Source organism: Mus musculus, chromosome 15 (assembly GCF_000001635.26).
Source record: "Mus musculus strain C57BL/6J chromosome 15, GRCm38.p6 C57BL/6J".
Taxonomy (NCBI): domain Eukaryota; kingdom Metazoa; phylum Chordata; class Mammalia; order Rodentia; family Muridae; genus Mus; species Mus musculus.
In genome coordinates, this window is record NC_000081.6 from 96,474,192 (window position 1) to 96,500,515 (window position 26,324).

General features: G+C 45.1%; 1 long non-coding RNA gene across 2 annotated transcripts; it reads left to right on the forward strand.

Moving 5' to 3' along the window:
- Positions 1–20,280: 20,280 nt before the first annotated feature.
- Gm41392 lies at positions 20,281–24,573 on the forward strand. 2 transcript variants are annotated; one of them, XR_875620.1, is made up of 3 exons: positions 20,281–20,489; positions 20,575–20,691; positions 24,152–24,573. It is a non-coding gene; the product is annotated as a predicted gene, 41392 (long non-coding RNA). The 2 variants fall into 2 exon arrangements; XR_875621.1 differs by lacking the exon at positions 20,575–20,691 and having other exon boundaries at positions 20,281–20,544.
- Positions 24,574–26,324: the final 1,751 nt, after the last annotated feature.

Consider the following 26,324-nt stretch of genomic DNA (forward strand, 5'->3'; position numbering starts at 1 on the left):
AGGAGGAATGAAATTAATATCATTTGCAGGAAGCAGACGGAATTGGATGTGACCATGTTAAGTGAAGTAAACTACACCGAGAAAGGCCAAGAATCACAGGTTTCCTCTCATACAGAATCTATCTGATATATACCTATGCTTTAAACTATTATATAATATGTAACATACATATCACTTACACGCCGGTGTTATATAGATAATATGTTACACAATCTATTATAGGTTTATATATCACACTATAAACGCGCCTTCACACTAACTATGAAGTCATATGAGTACTTGTTCACCAGTTATAACCAGGTGCACTATGCAAATGTGTAATGTTAGCGAAAGGGAGGCTGGCGACAAACGTGTGTGGGACAGTACTGATTTGCAAATGTTCTAAAAAACTAAAATGGTGCCAAACAAAGCTATTTCTAAAGAGGAACTTACTTCTCACTCAGGCGCGTGCATTCAGTGATGTGGGTGAAGGAGAAAGACCCTCTGGCCGTCTCTGTGGACCTGGGCTCTGGTAGCTCAGAAGAGCTGCTGGCCACTGGGTGAGAGGAGTGAGCACAGGGCTCAAGGTTTGGAGAGTTCGCTATTAATAACAAACCGGACACAAACAGGAAACAGCTGCGACCATCGATGCCCGAAGGCATTTGCATGGCTTGCTGACAAGCCATTCAGCTCTCGTCCTTCCCCTCTGGATTTCTCAGTCTCTCTCCCCGCGGCTTCCTAGCTCTTCTCCTTGTTGCCGTTCTTCCCCCTCCACGCCCTTCTCCACACCATTCTCTTTCTCTCTTCTACCTCACCCTTCTGGAGGTTTCTGCATACTTATTCTCTCAGATAGCTAGTGCAGGCAGAGGCTCAGACACTCGCACAGGCTCAACTGGGTGGTGGTGGCGCACACCTTTAATCCCAGCACTTGGGAGGCAGAGGCAGGCGGATTTCTGAGTTCGAGGCCAGCCTAGTCTATAGAGTGAGTTCCAGGACAGCCAGGGCTAAAAGAGAAACTCTGTCTCGAAAAACCAAAAACAAAACAAAACAACAAAACAAAACAAAACAAAACAAAAATGCTGTTTAGGAGCCGGGTGTGGTGGCACACGCCTTTAATCCCAGCACTTGGGAGGCAGAGGAAGGCAAATTTCTGAGTCCGAGGCCAGCCTAGTCTACAGAGTGAGTTCCAGGACAGTCAGAGCTACACAGAGAAACCCTGTCTCGAAAAAACAAAACAAAACAAAAACAAAAACAAAAACAAACAAACAAAAAAAAAAAAAAAGAAAGAAAGAAAAAGAAACCACAGGCTCTCCCACCTTATACCTCTGCTGTAGAATTGGGTCTCTACAGTGTAGCCCAAAATAGTACATATTTTTCACTCTCTGATCTACGATAACTTTCACCAGAACCTTCCCTGTTGTAGTTCCTCAAACGGAGACGTCTGGGCTCTGCTATGCAGCTCAAGAGAGTGATACACAGTGGTTAAGACATCCCAGCTCTCCTGTCTGGGTTTCTATTGCCCAACAACCACGCCATGGCCACCTCTTAATCCTAAAATATAAGCCTGAGGAAGAAGGCGTGGTGAGAATCCAGACGCACTCTCAGCAAGATACATGAGGGGAAGGGGCAAGAACCTGTCCTACAGGGTGGATGGCTGGTGTGGTGGTTTGAAAGGAAATGGCCCACACAGGCCCATAGGGAATGGCAACTTTAAGAGGTGTGGTTTCGTTGGAGTGGGTGTGGTCTTTGTGGAAGAAGTGTGTCACTGGAGGCAGGCTTTGAGGTATCAGATGCGCAAGCCATGCCCTGTGTAGAGAAGTCGCTTAACTTATTGCCTCTGCAGATCAAGATATAGAACTCTCAGCTACCTCTCCAGCACCATGTCTGCCTGCACTCTGCCATGCTTCCCGCCACGATGGTAATGTCTGAACTCTAACCAGCCTCAATGAGATGTTTTCCTTAGTAAGAATTGCTGTGGTCATGATGTCTCTTCACAGTGATAGAAACCCAAACTAAGACAGCTGGTCGAGGGGAAGGGCATTTCAGAGTCTCACATTTCTACTGTTTGGTCTCAGGTGGGAAGTGTGATGATACTGGGAGAATTTTCTCTCAGGTTTCAGAGTACTGAGCAATGGCTACTGCCTTCTTTTAAGGTTCCACTGAGAACCAAAGTTCGACTCCAACAAAGTTTCCCTGGAGAACCAATGAATTTATTGGGATTACTTAGAGTGTATATGAGGGGTTACTACACCTACATATAGATGAACCCCAGAAACGCCTCACTGGAAAGTCCTCAGCCTGCATGGAGGATGGCTTCCCTCAGATTTCCCCAGCCTATGTACTCTTTTCAAGGAGACTGGCCTCAGTCCGGGTTAGGGTGACCGTGCACGCCCGACAATGGCCACTAGAGGGTGCCAGAGCACGAGGTTGGCAAACCCAAAAAGAGCATCTTCTGTAGCCTGGAGAAGCCTTAGCCTGGCAAGAAATAGACTACATGGAACCTCATTTGACTGGCCACAGAGTAGGACAAGCAGCCTTGGAGTATAATGGCGGAGTGACCCCCTACTTCAGTCAGGGACAATGAGTGAGGCTTGGGGCTCAGGACTTTTGAGTTCAGAGAAGAAACTGCTTAATGGATAACTGAAACAAATAGACTTTCTGCTTCCAGGAACCCAAGTTGACTCTATGAGATAAGGGGCAAAGAGCACTGAGCAGTAAGTAGTAAGCTTTAAGGGAGAGGCGTAGGGTCTCCAAGAAAGCGGTCGGGAGCATGCTCAGATGAGAGCAAGTCTAGAAACAAGGGGAGGTGAAAAATTGTCCTTCCCAGCACGGCATGGAGGGAATGGTGGGTGAGCGGGCAGCTAAGGCTTAGCCATGGAGCACGTGAGGAGGACACATGTGGAGTACAAAAGAAAATGCCCGAATACGCAGAATCGTCATCGTGTGAAAACAGTCTTATAAAGTTGAGTGATAGCCTGGAAGCTGACATTGGTTATTAAGGCCATATAGCAATCCAAGAAAATGTACATGCGCATGTGTGACGGGAGAATTTTTGAGTGCAGAAAAGGGTAATATCTTGTTGCAGTTCTCAAATAACTTAGGGCACATAGATGATGCCTTTAGACTTGAAGTAAAACAAAACAAACCAAACAAACAAAAACCCATGACTGAGCAGGTATGTTGTAGTGTATGCTTTTAATTTCAGCAGTCAGGAGACAGAGACAGGCATCTCTCTGCAATTTCAAGACCAGCTTGGTCTACTTAGTGAGTTCCAGAATAGTCAGAGCTACATAACGAGACCCTACTTAGTGTATATTCATATATATATATATATATATATATATATATATATATATATATATATATATATATATATATATATATATATATATATGAATATACACTAAGTATGTGTATATATATATATATATATATATATATACACATACATATATGTGTGTGTATGTGAATAATATATATGAATGAATAAATAAGGTGCACCGTTTTCAAATTGTGTTAAGAAAAAAAAAAAGGTTTGAAAAACCCACTTCAGGAGCTGGAGAGATGGCTCAGCGGTTAAGACCACTGACTGCTCTTCCAGAGGGCCTGAGTTCAACTTCCCCCCAACCACATGGTGGCTCATAACCATCTGTAATAAAATCTGGTGCCCTCTTCTGGCATGCAGGTAGAACACTGTATACATAATAAATAAATCTTTTTTTTTTAAATTGTGATTCAGAGGAAACAATATGGAGGTAAGGAAAGCTATGCCAGTGTGTATGTATTGAGAGCGTGAAGCAAGAGTGGCCACGCAGATGCGACAGGATGCTGAACAGGCATTTTTCAGTTCGACTGAGGCCTAAATGCTAAAAATCAATGCAGTGTGCACTCGATGCCCAACTGCTATGGTCTCAAAGCTCCTCCCACACATCCCTCGTGCTGACATGGAATCGTCAATGTACGGTATTAAGAAGTAGGCCCGGAAGAGGTGATCAGGCTGTGAGGGATCTCCCTCTTGAGTCGCAATCATGGGCGTGGCTTATTGAGTGGGAGTGGGTTTTTGTGGGGGCGTGGTTTGTGGAGGAGGGTTCGGTCACCAATACATTTATTTCTCTTCTCTAACTCGCTCTCTGCCCTTCACCAGGGGTAAAGCTGGAAGAAGACCCCAGCCAAATGCTAGTTCATGAATCTTGGTCTTTCCAGCCTCCAGAGCCACGAGCCAATTAAATTTCTGTTCTTTATAAGAGATCCGGCCTGTGACATTCTGTAACAGCGGTCCAATCTGAGGTGAGGGGTCAGACCCCCAGCCGGATATTCTAATACAGTCACTCCAGTCTCAAAGTTGGTATAGGAGACTGGCACACGGCGCAGACGAGTTCCTGAGGTGCTGCGCCCTTCTCTCACGCTTCCCGATGACCTTCCTTCGCCAGGCAAAAAGGACTCTGTGTGGAGAGCTTGATTGGCATCTCTGGAATCAGGGGAGTCCTTGTGCTACGTGAAAAAGCCTTGGCCGGATTAGCTTAAAGCAACGAGGTTGAGAGAGAGGTGCTTAGAGAAGAAGCTACAGCAGGTGGTACAGACGGCGAGGCAGTGTGCACACTTCTTACGGTTTGTTGATTATTTGTGCATGTTATGTATATGGATGTTGTGTGTGTACGTGCCTCTGCACATCAGAAAAGGGCGTTGGATCCTATGAGACTACAGGTATAGAAGGTTGTGAGCCACCACGTGGGTGTTGGGAATTGAATTCAGGACCTCTGGAAAAAGAAAAGCAGCCAGTGCTCTCAACCATGAGCCATCATCTCTGCAGCCCTGATATGTATGCTTCGTATACACAGAAACTAAACCGCCGTGTGTGGGGATAGGGTAAGGGAGCTGGCCTGAGGTTAAACTGAAGAACCTGTTTTCCAAGAGTCGCCAGCAGAGATGATGGCTTCTGTTCATGTGATGCCCTGGAGCAAAGGCTGAGGGCAGAGGGCAAAGGACCATTAGAGAGGTACGAGACCACTGGGGTTGTCCCTGAGAAACCCCCAAAACTGCTCCTCAGGAGAAAGCTGACTAGGAGTATCAGATCCTGTGGAGCTGTGCAGCTTCCTCAAGCCCTGGCCCTGGGGAGAGAAAGTAAATGAAGAAGGCAGAGGAAGGGAGGGAAGGGAGGAAGGAGGGAGGGACGAAGGAACTAAGTAAAAGAGAGTTTGGGATCTTTATTGTTTCCCAGGACTGGACCTATAAACTCCAGGACTAAATAAACAAACAAACAAACAAATAAATAAATAGACAATGTAGACATCCTGTACCTTGCGTGGTGGGAACAATTGTGAAGACAGAGCAGAATAGCAACCGCAGCAGCAACTCGAATGGCAGGAGGCAGCCACAGTTACAACAGTGAGGTCAGGTGACGGGAGACCCCCACAGTTACAGCACTGGAGACCACGTGGCCCAGGAGGCATAGCATTGTGGGCAGCAAAGCCTGGTGCATTATTACTCAGAACCAAAGCAACAGACAAGTTCAGTGTCAACTCGGGGCAGCTTCCAGAGAAAACCGTACATCCAGACGCTAGCGGCCATGAAGACATAGTTTGCAAACACCCTCTAACATGACATTCAGGGGGACAGTGACGGTACCTTTAGTCTTCCGGCTGTTCTCACACACGGAGACTGACGTTGATGGACAGCCACAGTCAGTCATCTAACTTCTGTGTCACCACAGTGCCAGAGACACGGGGAACACAAATATTAAAGGGTTAAGGGGATTGTAATCTGAAACAGCTAGTGTGTCTATAAAAAAAAAATCACCTCTGACAAAACCAATTGGGTTTTGTTTTGTTTTTTACAGAACTATGAAATTACTCCCTTGTGAGATAGCAGTTAGATTTGAACACAATCAAATCATTTGCCAACCTCTCATGCGACTTTAAATAATTCAGATTGGACTTAAGCACTAGCAGCCACAAAACAACTCAGTGAAAACTGGCTGAGGGTCTGCAGATGAGGAGGACCTGCTGGTACTGTGTGACACTCCAACTGAAGCTTGGCCACTCTGCTCTCCACATTCAAAATCCTCATTAATACAACACAGTGGACTAGGGATCCGACCATAAAAGTACAGAGTGGCAACAGCCTGTAATCTGGGGGCCTGTGGTACCTCTCTAATCAAAACTCAAAAAGAGCTACCCTATGCCTGGCCTTGGGGTTTTTATTTGATAAAAATATGGTGTCTAGGAGAGGCACTGTCTCCTCATTATAGGGAGAGTCCGTTTTAAAACTGACTATGTGTGTGTGTGTGTGTGTGTGTGTGTGTGTATATGTGTGTATGTGTATATGTGTACGAGTGTGTATATGTGTGTGTATGTGTATGAGTGTGTGTATATGTGTGTATGTATATGTGCATGAGTGTGTGTATGTATGTGTGTATATGTGTGTGTATGTATGTGTGTATGTGTATGAGTATGTGTATATCTGTGTGTATGTGTGTATGGGTGTGTATGTGTGAGTGTGTATGTGTGTGTATGGATGTGTATGTGTGTGTTTGTGTGTGTATGTGTGTGTGTATGTGTGTGTGTATGTGTGTGTATGTGTGTTTGTGTGTGCGTTGTGTGTGTATGTGTGTGTTTGCGTGTGTATGTGTGTATGGGTGTGTATGTGTGTGTATATGTGTGTGTGTAGGCTTCTATAGTAGAAGATTTCCATTAAGTTCTTTCTCCCCTTCTCCCTCCCGTTCTTCCTCCCTCTCCTTTTTTCTGAGTCAGAGTCCCACTGTGCAGCTCTGGCTGTTCTGGAACTCACTGTGTAGAGCAGGACAACCTCAAGCTTACAGAGATCCATCTGTTTCCAAGTGCATGAATTAAATGCGTGCACCACTATGTTTGGCTCCATTCAGCTTTTCAAATCTCTCTCTCTCCCCCGCCCTCTCTCTCTCTCTCAAGATGTTTGTGTATATAAGTAAACTGTAGCTGACTTCAGACACACCAGAAGAGGGAGTCAGATCTCATTATGGATGATTGTGAGTCACCATGTGGTTGCTGGAATTTGAACTCAGGACCTCTGGAAGAGCAGCCAGTGCTCTTAACTACTGAGCCATCTCCCCAGCCCCATTCCAGTGTCTTAAACATTATTTATTTCTCTCCATACTTGTGGGACCGTGAAAGGCAGCCTGTTTTCTGGTTGAGCTGGGTTAAAACCCCAGAGACCAAGCAGATAACTCTGCAAGGAACCGAAGGAAGTTTGCCACACTCCCAGACCCTAGGCTCCTGACACGAGGCCCCAGCTCCATAATTCTGTGGCCATCAGTCATGTAGGGCAACACTTTAAGCCCCTGGTATTCTGTCTGGACTCTACCCCCACAGTTACCTGGCAACAGCCAGGTAGCTCTGGCCCACTATAAAAGGGGCTGCTTCCCCCGTCCTCTTTCTCTTACTCTCTTACTCTTGCTTCTCTCTTGCCCTCTTGCTCCTCCTCTCTCCGCATTCCCTTTCCCCCTCTCTCCATGTGGCCACGGCCGGCCGGCCTCTACTTCTCTACTCTCTCCCTCTCTCTGCCTTTCTCTGCATCTACTGCATGACAATAAATGCCTTAAAACCATGGACTGCCTCTTCTCATCGGGCTCTGCCTTGCTGGAGCAATGAGCAGGTCTTCCTCTACAGAGCTGCTCATCTAATCTCCCTCAGGAGGCCTCCTTGTGTTCTCAGCCAAGGTCACCATCAAGCCAAGCCACCTGCCTGACCAATCCAAGGACTTTTCCTAGCCACGATAACCAGTCATAACTTTTCTCCTGCCCCTTTCCCTTCATCCTTGGGCCAGAGCCAACGCAGAAGGCCTCTACTCTGTTCTCAGCTCTTCCATGGCATTCAGCAGCCATCCAGCAGCATCTGCAGTGTCCAAGAGCCTGAGAACCTGTCGACCTCAGCTTCCGTGCAGGCCTGGGGACCCCGAGCCAACTCCAGCGGTCCTCCGGCGGCGGCATGGTGGCCCTAGCCCTGTGGCAAGTCAGATGTGGGACACCATTCTAATCCACACATACTTACTCCTGTGTCCTGCTTTTCCATTCCCCACCCCATTTAACCCTTTCTGATCCATTATTTTTCTCCTCCTCCCTTGTGTTCTGTGCCCCTATCTACCTGTGTTCTTCCCTCCAACCTTCCCCTACAGAGTCTTACTATTTCCCTTGGTTGTCTGAGCTTGGTTTACCATTGCTGTGGTGAAACACCATAACCAAAGAAACTCGGGGATGAAAGGGTTTTATTCTGCTTACACTTCTGCATCAGGGCTTATCATCAAAGGAGATCAGGACAGGAACTCAAGCAGGACAAGAACCTGGAGGCAGGAGCTGATACAGAGGCCATGGAGGGGTGCTGCTTACTGGCTTGCTCCTTGTGACTTGCTCAGCCTTTCTTCTAGAACCCTGGACCACCCACAGTGGGCTTGACTACAGCTTGATCTTCGGGAGGCACTTTCTAACTGAGGCTCCTTCCTCTCTGACGACTCCAATTTGTGTCAAGTTGACATACAACTAGCCAGGACACCATGAGAACTCCAATTAAAACATGCACACTTAATGATTCAAAGCTAGCATCTGCATCTGAGAGTGAATACGTCACGCTTGTCTTCTGGGTCTGGTTTACCTCACTCAGAACGATTATTTTCAGCCCTGTAATTTACCTATAAATTTCATAGTTTCGGTTTTCCTTAGTAGAGTAATATTCCATTGTGCAAGTATATCACATTTTCACCACTATCCATTAGTTGGTGGGCTTCTAGGCTATTTCCTTTTTATTTATTTACTTATTTATATTTTCTGGCTATTTGAATAGAGCAGTAACAAGCATGGATAAGCATGTATCTCTATACAAAAAAATATTTTTTTTTGCAAATATGCTCAAGTGGTATAGCTGGATCACGGTAGATATTTTCCTTGGTTATTATCTAGAAATCAGTGGATTGTAAGACCCTGTTGCTGAAAACCACACATACTCAAGTCAGAAGACTTGGAGAAATCAAGCTGATTTGGACCTAGAAGTTTCATCCTTGTGGTAGCTTGAATACGCTTGGCCCAGGGAGTGACACAATTCGGAGGTGTGGCCTTGTTGGAGGAAGTGTGTCATTGTGGCCATGGGCTTTAAGATCCTCATCCTAGCTGTCTGGAAACCAGCCTTCTCCTGTCAGCCTTTGGATAAAGACATAGAACTCTCAGCTCCTCCAGCCCTATGTCTGCCTGGACGCTGCCAGGCTCCAGCCTTGATGATAGTGGACTGAACCTCTGAACCTGTAAGCCAGCCCCAGTCAAATGTCCTTTATAAAAGTTGCCTTGGTCATAGTATCTCTTCACAGCAGTAAAACCCTAACCAAGACATCTCTACTGGCTAACATTCATAGAAGTTTCTACACATTCTATCAGGAAATAAATGTAATCAATAGACTTACCCAGCCACCAACCTTGAGGACCATGCACCAGAAGAGTAAGGACTGTCCCCAACAAGATATCCCCACTGGCACAATAGCGGCAGGAGTGTTATGGAACTAACCAACCACTTTCCGATGGAATTTACAAATGGAAGTCATGCCCAGTTAACTAGACCAAAAATCCATGGCTGCCTATATCATATGCCCTAGGGAAGAACCTACTATTACTATTCAGCCAAATGTACATCGTATTAAACCAACGCGTCTAGGCTGCTCACTACGCCCATAGTTTAGTGCATGTCTCAACCCTCACCATAGAAGCTTCTCCTTGCAATGCATGGTGATTTTTAATACATGCTGCCTCCAGGGTGGCTGGGATTTGACCTGACTGGAAGTGGGCAAGGAACAAAGAAAAATAAAGAAAAAACAGATGCACTTATAAGTGCGCTGTGCACACTCTGATGGAGCCATGCCAATTATGAAATGACCCAGAAGTCAGTGAGTTTATTATGTATAACACAGAGGGATGGGGTTAGCTAGTCTTGGCGGGAGATATCTGTAGGAGAGCAGACTCAGGCTATAAACATCCTGAGCTATGGTTGTTTGCATATGCTGACAACATTCACACTTGGACCTAATCTGTAAAATGAGGATTAAAAACAGATTCTTCCACAGTGCTGTTGAAAAGACTGTCAGCTAATAGGTACAAAATGCCCAGTGTGGGTAGTTAAAATATTCAATAAATATTCTCATTCAAGTTTTGAATAGACATCTGAGGGGAATGTTCAAGGCCCTGCTCTCTCCTTCCACAGTGTGGGGCCCAGGAATTGAACTCAGGTCACCAGGCTTGGTAGCAAGCCCCTTTTCCTGCTGAGCCATGTTGCTTGCCCTCAGCTGTCATTAATATAAAACATCATAGACTTGTTTTGTTTTGTTTCAGATGCTTTCCTGGAAATACGATCTATGGAATACATTCTGGGTGGCCTTTCTCGGAGACAGAGTTAGGAAACCTCTTATCTTATGATGTTCTTTTAAAAGATACAGTATTCTTTTTTTTTTTAAGATTTATTTATTAATATATGTAAGTACACTGTAGCTGTCTTCAGACACTCCAGAAGAGGGAGTCAGATCTTGTTGCGGATGGTTGTGAGCCACCATGTGGTTGCCGGGAAGAGCAGTCGGGTGCTCTTACCCACTGAGCCTTCTCACCAGCCCCAAGATACAGTATTCTTGACGCAGTGGTACACACCAGTAATTCCAGCCCTTGGAAGGTAGAGGCAGGAGGATCAGAAATGCAAGGTCATGCTTGGGTTATCTAGAAAGTTTGAGGTCAGCCTAGGCTACAGGAGACCATATTCCAAAACAAACGGAAAAAGACAAAATAAATGATGAATTCGTCTTAATACTTGCAACTCAAGGTTAAGGTGTTTGTGCATAAACTCCTCCTCCTCCTCCTCCTCCTCCTCCTCCTTCTCCTCTTCCTCCTCCTCTTTCTAGTCTCTCTTTTCCCCATGCCGAGGGTCTCATTTGCCAACGACTGTGAAAACGCTGAAATGAAGATCTTTACCATTTGTCTGGTAGTTCTGCACTTGGTTCATCTCTTGCCACCGAATCACAGCCGTGCCCCTGCCAACAGCAGGCTGACTGGAAGAGCTTTGAGGTGATTGGCATTTACCCCTCACCCTCTGTTTTTTTGTGAGCTCTTTCGTGCTGGAACTTCACAGCCAAACGTGCTTGGAGATCGTCCGCAGAGCCGTGGCTCTGAGTGGCTCTGCCACTCTAGTTTATTTGCTTCGTGCTATTTTTACGTTTTTGTTTGTTTGTTTGTTTGTTTTTTATTATAGCAAAGTAAGATGTTTGTGTTCTTCCAAATTAAACCTATAAAATAAGGGACAAGCTGGGTGTCCACCTGCAGGAGCCCATCTTGGGACCCAGGCACCACCCATGTTAACAAGGTTTCCAGTGATGGTGATGGACTGAGTGGGTCTCCCCGGGCTGTGGCTTATTTCACACCTCACAGATGAACGCTGGGTGGCTTCAGCCCTTTTCTACTTCAAACAGCTGCATAATGAATCTTTTGTGTGTAGGTTCCTGTTTTTCCAGCGTTTGAAATCTCAGGGTTCCTCTCTGGTGTCATGGAAACAAAGCAAAAAATTCGTCTAATAATTTTACTAGGATCCACCATTTCTTCCCATTTCCTTTGTCAGACGTTTCACAGTTTGCCTTTCTAAGGGTGGGACGTGTCCAGTGATGACGTTTTTCATTTGCATTCTCTTACTGCTTGCGCCCATATTTCCCTAGGTCCCTAACAAAACGTTTACTTCCTGTGGTGAGAAGCTCTTTTGTATCAAAGCTCTTTATGCACCAACTCTTTCATTGTGACAAATAATGCAAATATTTTTTTTCTCACGACTTATTTTGTTATCACTGTGCTTAATATGTCTATTCCCAAGCAAAAGATTTTTATTACAGTTATTAACCGGGGGTGGCCCGGACATGTGTGTATCACAGTATGGCTGTGGAGGTCAGAGGACAACTTGTGAATGTTGACGCTCTCCTTCCACTCTGTATGTCTTGGGGATTGAACTCATGACCTTGGACTTGGCCTCAAGCACCTTTACCTGCTGAGCCATCTTGCTGGCCCACAATTTTTTTTTTATTCCTACCCAACCAATTTTTTTCCCTCTCTACATCCCCTAATTTATTGACCCTAGTTCCTTTCAAATTTTGGGACACCCTGAATGCCTTTGTGAGTCCTGTGGGGGGAAGGTCTGCTTTTCTGAGGCTAACTTGTGGAGAATGTACAGCATGTAGAGAAGGTGTGGAAATTGCACGAGAATGTAAGCCTAATGTGCTTAGGGGGCTAAGCATAAATTCACCGTGGCCGCCGGGCATCGGATGCAGTACAGTGTGTTCTAGCGCCTCTAACTTCTTTACGATCACTAACAGGTGCTCAATGGTGTTGGCTAGAAGTTCAAGCTGGGTCCATTACACTTTCTGGGCTGACTCTTCCTCTTATTGGCTTCCAAATAAATTGTTGCATCAATGCAGGTTTGCAAAGCGCTGGGGCTTCCCACTGTGGCCGCTGGTGAAGCAATTCGTGTAATGAAAACACATAGACTTCTGACACATTGGGAGGCTCTAGGGAGAGCAGATTACATTTGCTTCCCTGGAGTGAGTTAATTAAGAGAAGTCAATGGAAGTTCTGTCATCAGTTCGGCTCTTCTGCCTCCGTTTCCTTACAGACGCATGGCGTATAGACTGCGCTTGGTTTTTTGATGCAAATCCCCAACTCAAAGAAGAGGTGTATGACCTAGGCGTGGCAGTCTCCTTCTCTGGAAATTATGTACATGACTTCATCTTGGACCACTCCATCTAATTTCCTATACTTCTGGCTGTTTCAGAAATGTGAGCCTTTGGCTGAAATGATAATATCATGTCATATATACATGTACATGTATGTATGTATGTATATATATATATATATATTCACATATATAGTTTCCATATAAATTATTTTCTTTAGTGTCACAGTAACAATGAAGCAGATGGAGACGTGCTTACTTGCTTCAGGAATAACTCAAGACTTTAAAACCATTTGTGTATGTCGCCAGTTGCGCAGAGATGTTACAAGGCTGTCTCCTACAGTCTCCCAGCAGCTGCAGAGACGTTCTCTGCAGTTGGCCAGAATCCAGCACACCAGCTTACTTTTCTGAACTTGATGAATGCAGGCACTATGTTAGCAAGGGAAAATGTGGGTAGGCAGATTATAGTGGTCGGAAAAGCGACTTGAGACATCGGGAGAGAGCAGATTCTGAGAGAGAACGAATGTGAGTAACTAGTCTGTGCTAGAGAACCACACTGCGACTATTCAGTGCTAGAGAGCCACTCTGTGACCGCTGTGACCGGTCACTGCTAGAGAGCTCCACCCCCACATCCCTGGCCACTCCAGGTGGAGTCAGTAATGTGAGGGTGGAGTCAGGGGTGTGAGGGTGGAGTCAGTAATGTGAGGGTGGAGCCAGGGGTGTGGGGGTGGAGTCAGGGCAAAAACCAGAACTCATTTTAATAGAATGATAAAATAATAGAGAAAAGCAAGACGAAAAACCACATATGGGAGGTGAAATTAAGGTAGAAGAAATTAAATTCATCTTTCCCATAGTCAAAATAAATACAAATAGACTACACTTTTAATCAAAACATAGATTGTAGCACTTGATTATAAAAGTATATAGCTATTAAGGGGTAAAAGGGGACGGTAGTTTTGAAGCGGCTTATAGTATGTGGCCCAGTTAAAGAGAAGAATTGGAAAAAAACAAACAAAAAAAATCAAAAAACCAAAACAAAACAACAAAACAAAACAAAACAAAACAGAGCTGAGCCGATGGCTCAGCAGGTAAAGCGCTTCCCCCCAAGTGTAAGGACAGGAGTTCAGGTCCCCAGCACCCATGTACTTGCTGGCTGGGTATGGAGGTCACAGGAGAGTTAGAGACAAAGAATGCCAGAACAGGCTGACCAGCAAGAGAGCTGAAAAGGGCTGGTGTGGGCCACTCAGCGAGACCTTATCATAAGCATAAAGCATAAAAGAAAGAGCCTCGTTGAGCAATGGAACGGCTGCGTCGTATAACCATGCGCCTCTAACCCAGTTCTTGGTAACAGGCAGAGACTTTCTACCCCCTGCATCTTTATATGATAACAGTTATTTCCCTCGAGGCCAACACCGGTGGCAAAGAAGAGATGGGAAATGCCAGCGGGACCTTGCCTGTTTCAAGAGCTTGCTTCTAGCCAGTACTCCAGGCGAGGATAACAGATCATGCCTGGCAGCCTGGTGGGTTCCAGGACAGCCGGAGCTACACCGAGAAACCCTGTCCCAAATGAAACACAAAACACAAATCAAAAACGAACAAACCCAGCCGTTCTCCTGCGTGTGCCCACGGAATATAACGTAAACATATTGGAACACAGCTGTGCAAAGCTGACCTTGCTTGTCTCTTTTCTGCCCCTTCCTGTTTTTAGTATTTATTGATTTGCTTGCTTGTGTGTGGAACGCACGCTGTGGTGCGTACGTGGAACTCAGAAAACAACTTACAGGAGTGAGCTCTTTCCTCCTTTTATGGGTTCTGGAGGTTTGTCTCTCTGCCTGTCGGGCTTGGCCACAAGGACCTTTACCCACTGAGCCATTCTCCCTTTCTAGAAATTGTGCTTTTCATATTAGAACAGTGAAACTGAGTCTCAGGGCCAGGACTTAGAAAAATTAAAAACCAGGTACTCTAAATAAAAATAAATAAATAAATAAATAAATAAATCTGCCAAACAATTCTGCCTGAAGACAGTTGCTTATTGACCAATGCAAAGGAAATCCACACCCTCTCCAACATCCACAAGCTGCTACAAATTAACGAGAAAAAAAAAAAAAAAAGGAGGAGACCCTGGGGAGCCAAGTGCCATTTTGCAGAAATGATGAGCTCAGGAAACAGTTCTGGCCCCAAATCCCGTGGGAAACAAAGCAGGGCCAGTTGTGTCCTGAGGCTCTTAGACCCTGAGCCACACCCACTCGCTGGCTCTCTCACTCCCACTGTTTGCCTGCAGGGCTCTGGAAGACTCATCCCTGCCACCCCCTGATCACGAGAGTAAAAGTCGGTTTTCCAGTTGCTCAATTATGTAGTAGCTCAGCTGCTGTTTGGAGATTTTTATGGAATATTTTCTAAATATTTTACGAGCAGCCAGAGGCTATTGGTATTTGGCACCTTCCAGACAGTTCCAGAACGAAGTTTAAAGCGCAGTGTGTGAAGGCAAAAAAAGGTCCTTGTTGCGGAAGCAAGCATTGCACACCCTGGATAATTTAGACGTCTTTTAAACAGGCTGCTTATCCAACCGCGGGTTTTGAATTTAGATAGAGTTCCTTGAATAGAGCGATACAACGATGCCATTTCCCCCTCTGATGAGCTTCTGCTCTCAGAGTCTGATGTAGAGCCTGAGTTTTGATATGCACCTTAGATTTTCGTGAGTTTGCATTTTAAAAGATATATCTAGTCGTAATTAATGTGTATAAGTGTTTTGTCCACGTGTGTGTCTGTGTGGGACTTGCATACAGTGCCCCCGGAGGCCAGAGGAAGGTATCGTATCCTCTGGACGGAGCCCTCTATGGATGGCTGTGAGCTCTGTGGTAGTGGGAACTGAACTGTCATCCTATGCTAGGAGAGCCAGTGCTCCTGACCACTCCCCATCTCCCCAACCCCTAGCTTGCATTGCTTCAAAAAACCGTCAGTGTGGTAGTAATAATTTTTTTTAGCAATAATAATTTGGATATTACTTTCCAAATTCCCTCTACTGTTGTGTTTTATAAAAAGAGAAGGAGAGAAGGAATGTTTGGTGTGGGGGAAGGGAGTGCCTCTGTGGGCCCATACTGAGACATCCCTTCTCTGTGAGGGACTAGACATGACTTTATAGTATAGAAGAGAGTTTATTCAGGGCACAGGGAGGGGAGGACAGAGGAGAGGGAGGGGGAGGGGAGGGGAGGGGAGGGGAGGGGAGGGGAGGGGAGGGGAGGGAGAGGAGTCCTCCTCCTCCTCCAGTGATCCTGTAAATTCAGACCTCAGAGCAGCCAGGAGTACCCGTGAGACCACAGCACCTGAGTCAAAGAATTTCACCAGTCACAGCAAGGTTCTCTAGCACTGACTAGTCACAGTGCTAGAGACTCCACCCCCACATCCTTAGCTCCACCCCCACTAATAAGGACTTTTTTTTTTTACATTCTGTATCTAGTGTTTTGTTTATCACTCCTAAACTGTTAGCATGCTGTCATAGTGTCTGATATAATTGTGTGTTTATTCAGCTCCTGGAGAGATAAGAAGGTTCTCATTACTCCCCTCTGGTTTTTAATGTATTTTCACCATTTTATATTTCTCGAATTAGTATTGCACGCAGTCGGTGACCGTTGTGGTTACCTAGATGTTTAACAATTTGTTTTTAATGGTACCATGATTTCCACCTCACCCTTTTGGGTTCCATCCACTAGCTCTTTAGCAAAATCTTTTCCCCCCAATTTTTTATTAGGTATTTTCTTCATTTACATTTCAAATGCTATCCCAAAAGTCCCCTATACCCCCTCCCCTACCCACTCACTCCCACTTCTTGGCCCTGGTGTTCCCCTGTGCTGGGGCATATAAAGTTTGCAAGACCAAGGGCCTCTCCTCCCACTGATGGCCGACTAGGCCATCTTCTGCTACATATGCAGCTAGAGACACGAGCTCTGGGGATACTGGTTAGTTCATATTGTTGTTCTACCTATAGGGTTGCAGACCCCTTCAGCTCCTTGGGTACTTTCTCCAGCTCCTCCATTGGGGGCCCTGTGTTCCATCCGATAGCTGACTGTGAGCATCCACTTCTGTGTTTGCCAGGCCCCAGCATAGCCTCACAAGAGACAGCTATATCAGAGTCCTTTCAGCAAAATCTTGCTGGCAAATGCAATAGTGTCTGCGTTTGGTGGCTGATTATGGGATGGATCCCCGGGTGCGGCAGTCACGCAAAATCTCTTTTACTTAGAGAGTAGTTATCTGAAGTAGCTTAGCTTCCCCGTGGAGAAGGGACTATTCCTCTCCATTAACACACAGCTTAGCTTCCTAGTGAAGGGAGGATAATTACATAAAACCATTCTCTCCATGGATGTCTAAGCCACTTTCCTTGTCTTTTGGCTTTGGCTCTGGAAGACTCTGACAAGCTTTAGCTTACCGGGGACCCCCTGAGTGAACACCTCAGAGCTGGGGATGGATGCAAAGAGCAAGAGGAATTTATTGTTCCAACGTGTTGGGATCACCCTACACCTGAAGGAGAGGTGGCGACCTCGTGCACGCAGCCCATTCGGTGAGTTTTTATACAGTTTTCAGAGCAGCAGCAACCAGGCACAATATGATTGGTGGAACAGTGTGCCCTTTAAACTTTAAAGTATTTAGGGACTGAGGTATCAAGGGCTTTCCTTGACTGTGGGGGTCCAACGGTCCCTGCACTCTGAGGAATGTGTTTACTTGCTCTGGGCTTTCTTTATACCTAGGAGCTCAATGGCCTCTCTCTTCCAGGAGGGGAGGGGTCTGGTGGAATTTTCCAAAGTCCCTGAGCTGACCTCTTCAGCTCAGACTAACCAACCCATCCAAGCTTGGGAAGGTTTTCCTTGCTGAAGCACAGAAAAGGTCAGAGTGCTTGGTCCCAGCGAACAGGAATGACCTTCTCTTACTGTGAATATCACTGTAGATCAGTCTAACGTGTGATTCATCTTTTTTTTTTCTCTCGTAAGTGTAGAAATAAGAAGGAAATTAGGATGAAAGCCACTTTGAAAGAGTTTTTTAAAACGGAGTCTGGAAGCCACACAGCTTATTATTACAGCTCCATCTGCTGCCTGGGAATGTGGACTCTGGAAGGCCGTCTCTGGAACTGCTCAAGTGACAGGATAATTACTTTATGTCCAGAGGCTCTAGATGCTAATCGGGACTCCCTCCGGTTTGGAGTGGTGTGGTGGGGGGGGGGGGGGCGATTTAAGTCTTTGTGCACATTCTTTGTTTTGTTATGGTCTCTGCTGCTTCTTAGCTGTTAAGAGATTGTCTTTGAACAAGAGACCATGCAAACTCAGGAGATGGAGGCTGGATGGTCAGGAGTTCAAGGTTATCTTCAGCTAAGCCGCATATGTATTCAGAACCAGTGTGTGCCACACAAGACTTGGCCTCCAATTCCACTGACACTGAAAAATAGTTTTCTTTTTCGTCACCATGACAACACATGTGAGCAAATTAGTTTACAGACGAAAGCCATTAAAGCTCTTGGTTGTAGACTTTTCAGCTCACAGTTGACTGGTTTTGTGGCTTTTTCAGCCTGTGGCAAAGCAGAAACATCTCAGTAGAGCAAAGAGTCCCATTCTGTAGCAGCTGGAGGGGAATCCTGGCAAAATATACCACGGAAAGCTCACCTCCACCAGGCCCGCCTCCACCAGGCCCGCCTCCACCAGGCCCGCCTCCACCAGGCCCGCCTCCACTACACTGAGTTGCACTAGTAACCAGAGGCCAATAGTCAACACATGATCCTCTGGGGAACTTCATATTCAAACCATAGCAATTACCTAGTTATTTTTAGCTTTTTTTTTTTTTAAATTCAATAGTGGTTTTCTATTTAATTCTCAATCAAAGGCTTGGATTTTCACTTTCTGCAATTCACCGTGTCAAGCATGGAGCCAGGTTCCAGCCTGCAGAGACTGACTGGCATGTACTGTCTTCTTTCCTTTGTCTCGGCCTTGAATTCTTATTTTGCTATCTCTCTCTTTTTTTTTTTTTAAATCAGTTATCTCTCTCTTTTTTTTAAAAGATTTATTTATTTATTTATTATATGTAAGTACACTGTAGCTGTCTTCAGACGCACCAGAAGAGGGCATCAGATCTCTGTTACAGGTGGTTGTGAGCCACCATGTGGTTGCTGGGATTTGAACTTCGGACCTTTGGAAGAGTAGTCGGGTGCTCTTACCCCCTGAGCCATCTCACCAGCCCATTTTGCTATCTCTTTGTGCAAGAGATATCTATTTTGGTGGAGTTTTAGAAGTCAATAACTGTTCATGTTATACTACGACCTCTGAATTATATATAATATTTTTTATTTATAGAAGTTCTATTTAGGTTTTGTAAAGTCTGGAATTTTTTTCTCCCACCTTATTTTTTTGTCATATTTGAGTAATTATAAAATTCTAATAAATTTTAAATGTTTTGCTTTTGTTTTGTTTGTTTTGTTTTGTTTTTGAGATAGGATTTTACTCTGTAGCCCAGGCTACCCTTGAACGCCCTAGGTAGGCCAATCTGACCTCAAATACACAGTGATCCTCTTTTGTCAGCCTCCCAAGTGCTGACGTTACAGGTGTGGGCCACCACGTCCAGTTAGTTTAAAGTTTGTTTTTTAGCTTTATTTTCGTTATCAGAATTGGACAACAGTTGGTTCCATAGAATGAAATGGCTGCTCTGAGAAGCCAGGCCGAAGAGGTTGGCTTTACAGGTAAAATGGGTAGTCAAAAAGCAGAAACAGGAAACAAGAAGGTGGCCTGGCTTAAGTCACTTTCCCTGCCCGGGGGTGGGGGGTGGGGGTGGGGTGTCAGAGAACAGCAGGAGATGAGGGACTAAGTCAAGGCGTCTTTTCTCTGAGGTTAGGGCTGAAACTGTTTAGCATTTAGTCTAGGCTCCGCCCCACAGTTACCGGGCAACAGCCAGGTGTGCCTGACTCAAGATAAAAGGGCCATTTGCCCCCCACCCCTCTCTCTATCTATCTATCTTTCTCTTGCCTTGGTCTAGCCTTGTGCTCTCCCTCTTGCTCCCCTCTCTCCCCATTCCCCCTCCCACCTATGTGCTCATGGCCCGCCCCCCCTTTCTCTGACTTTACTGCCCTCTCAACTCCACTCCCCATGCCCTAAATAAACTCTTCTGTATCTGTGTGGCTGTTCCCTCAGGGGTCAGGGATGCTTCAGCACGGGCCCGCGGAGGTACCCCCTTCCCCCACACCTTACCTCACCTCCACCAAACATATTCGCTCTCCCTATATCTTTTTATAAAACACTACAGAAACAGAGAAACCTCACTATAACGCGTGTGAAACCAGCCTGTCGGGGAATTTAATAGAAGGAGCTGAGTCTAAACACAATGGCTTCCTCGGATGAAACAACTTAATCCATAGTCTTAATCTGTCTGAGTTCAGGAGGGATCTGGCTCATTTTCTCTGTTGCTCTGTGTGATATATGTGTGTGCATGATGTGCGTGGGCGTCAGAAGGCAACTTTGTGCTGCCCTTCTACGCTTCCATGGCGTCAGAGAGTCAAACTCAGGCTTACATAGTGAGCACCTTTACCTAGTGAACCATCTGGGCCCCCCCCCCCCCCCCCCCCGTGTGCGTTTAACTTTGACTGGACTTTGGACTTTTCTTAGGCAATCACATGCAGCTTGAGCTGTGAGAGAGTCTGGTTTTGTGGGCTAAGCCAACAGGGAAGCACTTGCCATGGTCCCACTCCACAGACAGGAATTCTTAGGCTCTAAGAGGTGCCTTGAGCCTGCACAGGCACAAGCAGGACCAGGGGCTTGATCTCAGTGATGTCACCAGGTGAAAGACTTCCTCGACTGCTTCCTGTCTTTCTAAAGTGCATTTCCACTTAAAGGTAACTCTGAGATTCCTATTTTTCATGCAGAGATTTCCAGCTCAAGTAGATGCAAAGGAGTCATTGTCTACTCTTCCTTGGAGAGTGAAGACGGAGAGAGCCATGGACTCTAATGACTACACACCCGACCATCTCAGAAAGGCTCCTGTAATTACTGACTTGATGTTTAGTTCTTGCTTCATTCCTGTACCTGAAACTTACACTCTCATCTCTTGGATGTTGACTTTTTTTAATATCTAGAGAAGGGAATGTCCTTGTTTCTTAGCTCGCTCTCTTTATTTGCCTCCAAAATACTGGTAAATTAAGGTTTAAAATGCAAAGACAGATGAGGAAAATGAGTAGTTTCTGTTGTAACAAGGAAGATGTCTTTTGTGCAGCAAAACATAAACTACCTAAGAAAGAGGGTTTAAAAAAAAGAGTGTGCATAAAGATTGTAACGGGGCCAGGGAGGTAGCTTCGCCATGAGAGAGCTTGCCACCAAGCCTAATGACCCGAGTTTGATCCCTGGACTTCACTCGGGGGTAAGAGACTTGAATCTTGCAAGCTGTTCTATTGAAAGACCCACAATGTGAGGACTCCCCCACATTCTGACTCAGGAGTGGCGACATCCCAAATCACTCGCGAGAAACGGTCTTGCTGCAAACTGCAAGATGACTTTTATTTCAAGAGCGCTCTTGGGCCCACAGTCATACACCATGCAGGGGTAGAGGACTGTGGTGCCCCAAGTAGCTGGGTAAGGGGGTATTTAAAGGAAGAAACCACAACTCAAGGGGGTGGGTGTTTTTGGAAAATACCAAAAATACCAGTTAAGAGTCACGAGGAAGTGCAAAGTCACAAGAGTCACAAGGAATACCTGGTAATTGTTATTTCTCAAGACTGTTTCTATGAGCCCCTAACAATAGCACATTTGCATAGCGGTTTTCCTGGTGGCTCTTTTTTAACAAACACTCCCAGAACCCAGGAAGCGGGTGGGTGGAGGAATGTCGCTATCTATTTTATGACTATCATGCCTTGGAGCATTGAGTCACAAAGGTCACATTCTCAAGCCTGGGCCTAAAGGCCTAGTTTTTATGTTTTTATGTTTCACTTTTTCACTATGGCCTATGACCTCCATGTCATGGTACGCACACACACACACACACACACACACACACATACACACACACACACGAGTCAGAAGTGAGTATTTCAGACAAACATCTATTTAGAGAGCATCTTACTAAGTAGTTTATTTTCACGTACTATGCTTCAAAACACTGAGAAAAGCAAAACATTCTTAAACCCACCAGCAATGCTGCTATTCTAGTTACTGTTTTTAATTAAGTAAAAACAGAGAGAGACTCGTAGGTCACAGACGGTGGCATTTCCCAGTAATCCTAGCACTTACGCTGTGGAGGCAGGAGGATCCGGCATTCACGATAGTCCTTAACCAAAACAAGTTCAAGGTCAGCCTGGGCTATGTAAGACTGTCTAACATATAAATACAACTATAAGACACAGGTACTTTTACAGAGAAGGGAGACACACAAAAGTATAGCTGTGGACGCACTGAGAGATGCTGGCAGATTGCTTTCTTAATCTTTTTTTGTTTTTCATTTTCTGTTTTTGTTTTTTGTTTTGTTTTTAAGACATCAGTCCATACTGGCTTAGTCCTTATGTCCAGCCCCACCATGATAAGTGCTGGGATCATAGGTACATGCCACCTGCCTAGATTTCTCTCCTTGAATTTAAAGATGACATTGTCAACATTAGACTTTGGCCTTTGATAATATAAAAATATTCTGCTTGGATGTTTCTGAATACATAGACATGCTAAAAGCTCTGGAGAGAAAAATAATAATAACAATAATATGAAAAAAATCAAAGCAACAGCCTTCTTTAAAAAAAAAAAGAAGCAATTTGGGGATAAAGGGAACATGGATTCTCTGATGTTGGTGTAGAAACTTTGTGGCTCAGGTCAGTGCTTCCGTGGACTGAATAAGAATCTCCCATAGGCTTAGACTTTTTAACTCATGGTCCCCTGCCACACCCACTCCAGTAGTGACCCGTGTGACAGGCCCAAAAGCTTGGACACAGTCCCGAGGCAAAAACTTCAAGGAAACTTAGTCTCCTGGAACCGTGGCATCCTATAAAACCAATGCTCCAAATCAGCCCTTGCTTTAGTCGGTGAACGGATCTGTGTGCTTTCCCTCAATATGGTTTTATTATAAGAGCCTCTAAGGACTGATTTTGACATATAGCTAAGTTAGATTAGCCTCCATCAGTGTTCCAGTGTCCTAGGCAGTCCTTGAGCCAACCCTGGGCTTAGAATTCAGTAAGAATGTTACCTATTCAGTAACATTCAGAATTACATCTAGTATTGTAAGAGAGATAGTGAAAGAAATCAGGCATTACAGTTTACTAGAATAGAGCTAGTAATCTCAGAGCTAGTCTACATTGTATACTTAAAACAATAGCAGAGTCACTCCCCCCCCCCCCCCCCAGGAATTTACAGTGACCTAGGAAGAAGGAAGGTTGTGGTCTAAGAAGGAACTAGAGTAAATACTTATAACTATAGACAGCTGAGTCACTTCCATACACAGAAATTTACAATGGCCTAGGAGGAAGGTGGACTATACAATAGACTAGAATTGGAACTATGGCAAGGGCATGAAGCCATTGGCCCTGGCTTCTAAGAATAAGCTGACCTCAGTTGGGGCTGCTTTTGATCCCAGTTGTTAACATTGATTTTATCCCAGTTGGTTCCTGCTAGCTTTTATGTACAAATTCCTCTGTTTTGTTGTAAAAGTAATTATGCACCAGATAACTTCAGCGTACCTTGGATGACCTTAATGAATCACTTAACTTCTTTGTTTTCTGTAATATATAAGTCTGATGCTCACTTTGAGAAATTACATTCAGATACAACACTCTCTTGTGTTTGACTCCCTGCCCACCTGTTCTTGGGACCCTGATTCTCCCACGGATTGAGGGGCCGACTGAGTGCAGTCCACGACAGTCCCCAATTGGGGGACACTATTTGGGTAGATTTAGTAAGAGTGGCCTTGCTGGAGGAGGTGCGTCACTGAGGGGGGGGGGGAGGGGGAGGGGCAGCCTCTGAGGTTTTAAAGCTCCACCCTGCATTTCCTTTTTACTCTTTCTGCTTCCTGCTTGCGGGGAGAGACAGAGAGATGTGAGCCCTTGGCTGTTCTACTGCCGCCAGCTGCCATGACTCCGGGCCTTGTTAGTGGTGGACTCTTACCCTCTGAAGTGGTATGCCCACATAAGCTCTTTCTGCTTTAAGCTGCCTTGGTTATGGTGTTTTATCTTTTTTTGTTCTTCATTTTCTGGTTTTTTTTTTTTAAGACATCAGTCCTTACTGGCTTAGTCCTTATGTCCAGCCCCACCATGATAAGTGCTGGGATCATAGGTATACGCCCCCTGCCTAGATTTCTCTCATTGAATGCTCACATCACAGGATTCATAGCAAATGCATCATGGGATGTTCTAACAGAGATGGTTTGCCGGAGCTTCTGGGTTCCTGTATCAGGCCAGCTTCCCGCCACCGCCACCGGGGCAGAGTCCTAAGAACAACAGTGCACTTACCTATTTTAACTTTCCATTTCAGAGGTCTCAGGCCGTGATTGGGTGATTCCATTGCTGTGTGCCTGCTTGAGTTGAGCACCACGGGAGGGGGCATGCGCAAGACGCTAGATTGAAGACGTTCACTTCGCAGTGGACCAGAAGCAAACACAAACAAAAATCGGTACTGGGGTCCCACTTTTCAATGCCAGTTGTGAATCCATCAGAGAGTTAATTCAGTAATCCGCTTTCACAACTCTGTAAGGTAGCCATGTATTCAACACATGAACTTGAGGAAGACATTTCATACTTGGATGGTAACAGTCACGAACAGTTCGAGAGCCTGTGGGGCAGTGTGTCCACAGATGCCATGGGAGCGCCACACCTCCCTCTGGTAACTGAACTTTATTCATCCTTCTATTTGGCTGCTCCTGGGTTGTGTTCTTTATAATAAACAATACAACTTTCTACTCGAGTAAGTATTAAATAAAAATTACATAAGACTGCTGTTCTAGACTAAGCTCCTCCCTCAGGCCCTGATAGACAGGGCTGAACATCAAAGCAGGGTTGCCCATGTTAAAATTCTGCATCGTCAAAACGGAGACAGAGCCGATTGCAGGTCATAGCCAAATTCCCCAAACAGTCATTCCTATCAGCACCCAGATGAAGTTCCTTTTGCCAATGACAAGGTTTTCCCCACTGTTCTCTGTCATCATTTTACAAGGAAGCAGTTTTGACGTCATCGATGTGATGTCATCAGTTCACTAAGTCTACTTTTTTTCAGCCCGTTTCTTGTTTACAAAGGAAAAAAAAAACCTGCTTCATTGGCTCAGTTCATTTGAACATTAATTTTATTCCAAAATGAAATAATAAGGTTAAGTTTTAAAAACTGAATTATTACAATTTTGTTCTTTGACTTACAATTTTACTCACAGTTAAAAACTAACTAAATAGCCCCTGAGTTCTGGGAGCAGTTCTACCTAGTTATCAAGTGTAAGGAGGGCATCATGAGGACTGGTTTTGTGGCTGCTGGGAAGCACAAGCGGTGTGAGTGTGCATTTGCCTTCTGAAGTAGAAACGGTTGTATGATGCTGGGCTCTAGGTAAACCATGCCTGAATTTAATTTCAGAGAATTGAGGGATTTCTTGTTTTGAGAAGATCTATATTTGTTGATGAAGTGGGAAACTTCTGGTTTCTTTGGAGAGTTAGTTATGTCAAATGATGTTTTGCTGGGACACACAGATGAGAGACTATCTTGCCAAAGCAAACACGTGAAATACTGTTTTCCTGAAGCAGACACAGGTAAAAGGATGTTTGGATATAGCGGACCCATGAAAGGACAATCGATGAAGGAGTATGACTGTGACCCCACAGACAGTGGGAGACAAGCACTGAGCCTTGGTTTGGTTTGCTCTGCCTCTAATGACATTCATGTATTGGTTCGTCTTATATACCTTTGTTGAGCTTAACTTGTGGAAACTCTGCCACTGAGAGAAACTCGCCCAAGAACTGCTCATGAGGTTCCTGCAGGAGCTTGCTGCCTTTGTGGCCTCCCCTCAGGCCTGTTGGCGAGCCTGACAGCTTCTTCAGAATTGAACGTCTCCCTGCTGAAAAGACTGGACTGTAGCTGCTGGTTCGTACCTGGTGTTTGCCTGCCTAGAGGACCGGTCTGCAGCTGCTGGTTCATATATGGTGTTTGCTATGGGATGAACTGCTGCCAAAGAAGATTGAGCTTGCCCCCAAAGAACTATTGCTGAGCAGGTCCACTTCCCCCATGTCCTAATAACTTTCCCACTACCTCTGCTGTGTGGTGGTCAGCTAGAGGAGAAATTGAACCCTTATTAAAAGTAAGTTGCAAAAAATTATGCCTATGTGTTGGCAGAAGTGTGAATATCGAATAAAGTTCCTTTGAATGCACATATACACTCCTTGCTTCCTTCCGCTAAGCTAAAGGCTAAGAATGTCATTGGAGAACATCTGAAACTGAAAACAGAGACATCTATGCTTTGCTGCAAAGTTTGAAAAAAAGAGCCTTGATTTATAATAATTTTTGCTTTGTTATTTCATAAAGCATCATTAAACTGTAACTGTCTAGGAATGTGGTATTTGGAACAACCTGGATGTCATGTTCCTGGGCCATGGTCATATTTGGCTCTAATATAAGCCACCTTTTGCTCCCTTGAAGGAGAGAGAGGGCTGTATGCTTTTGAATCATCACT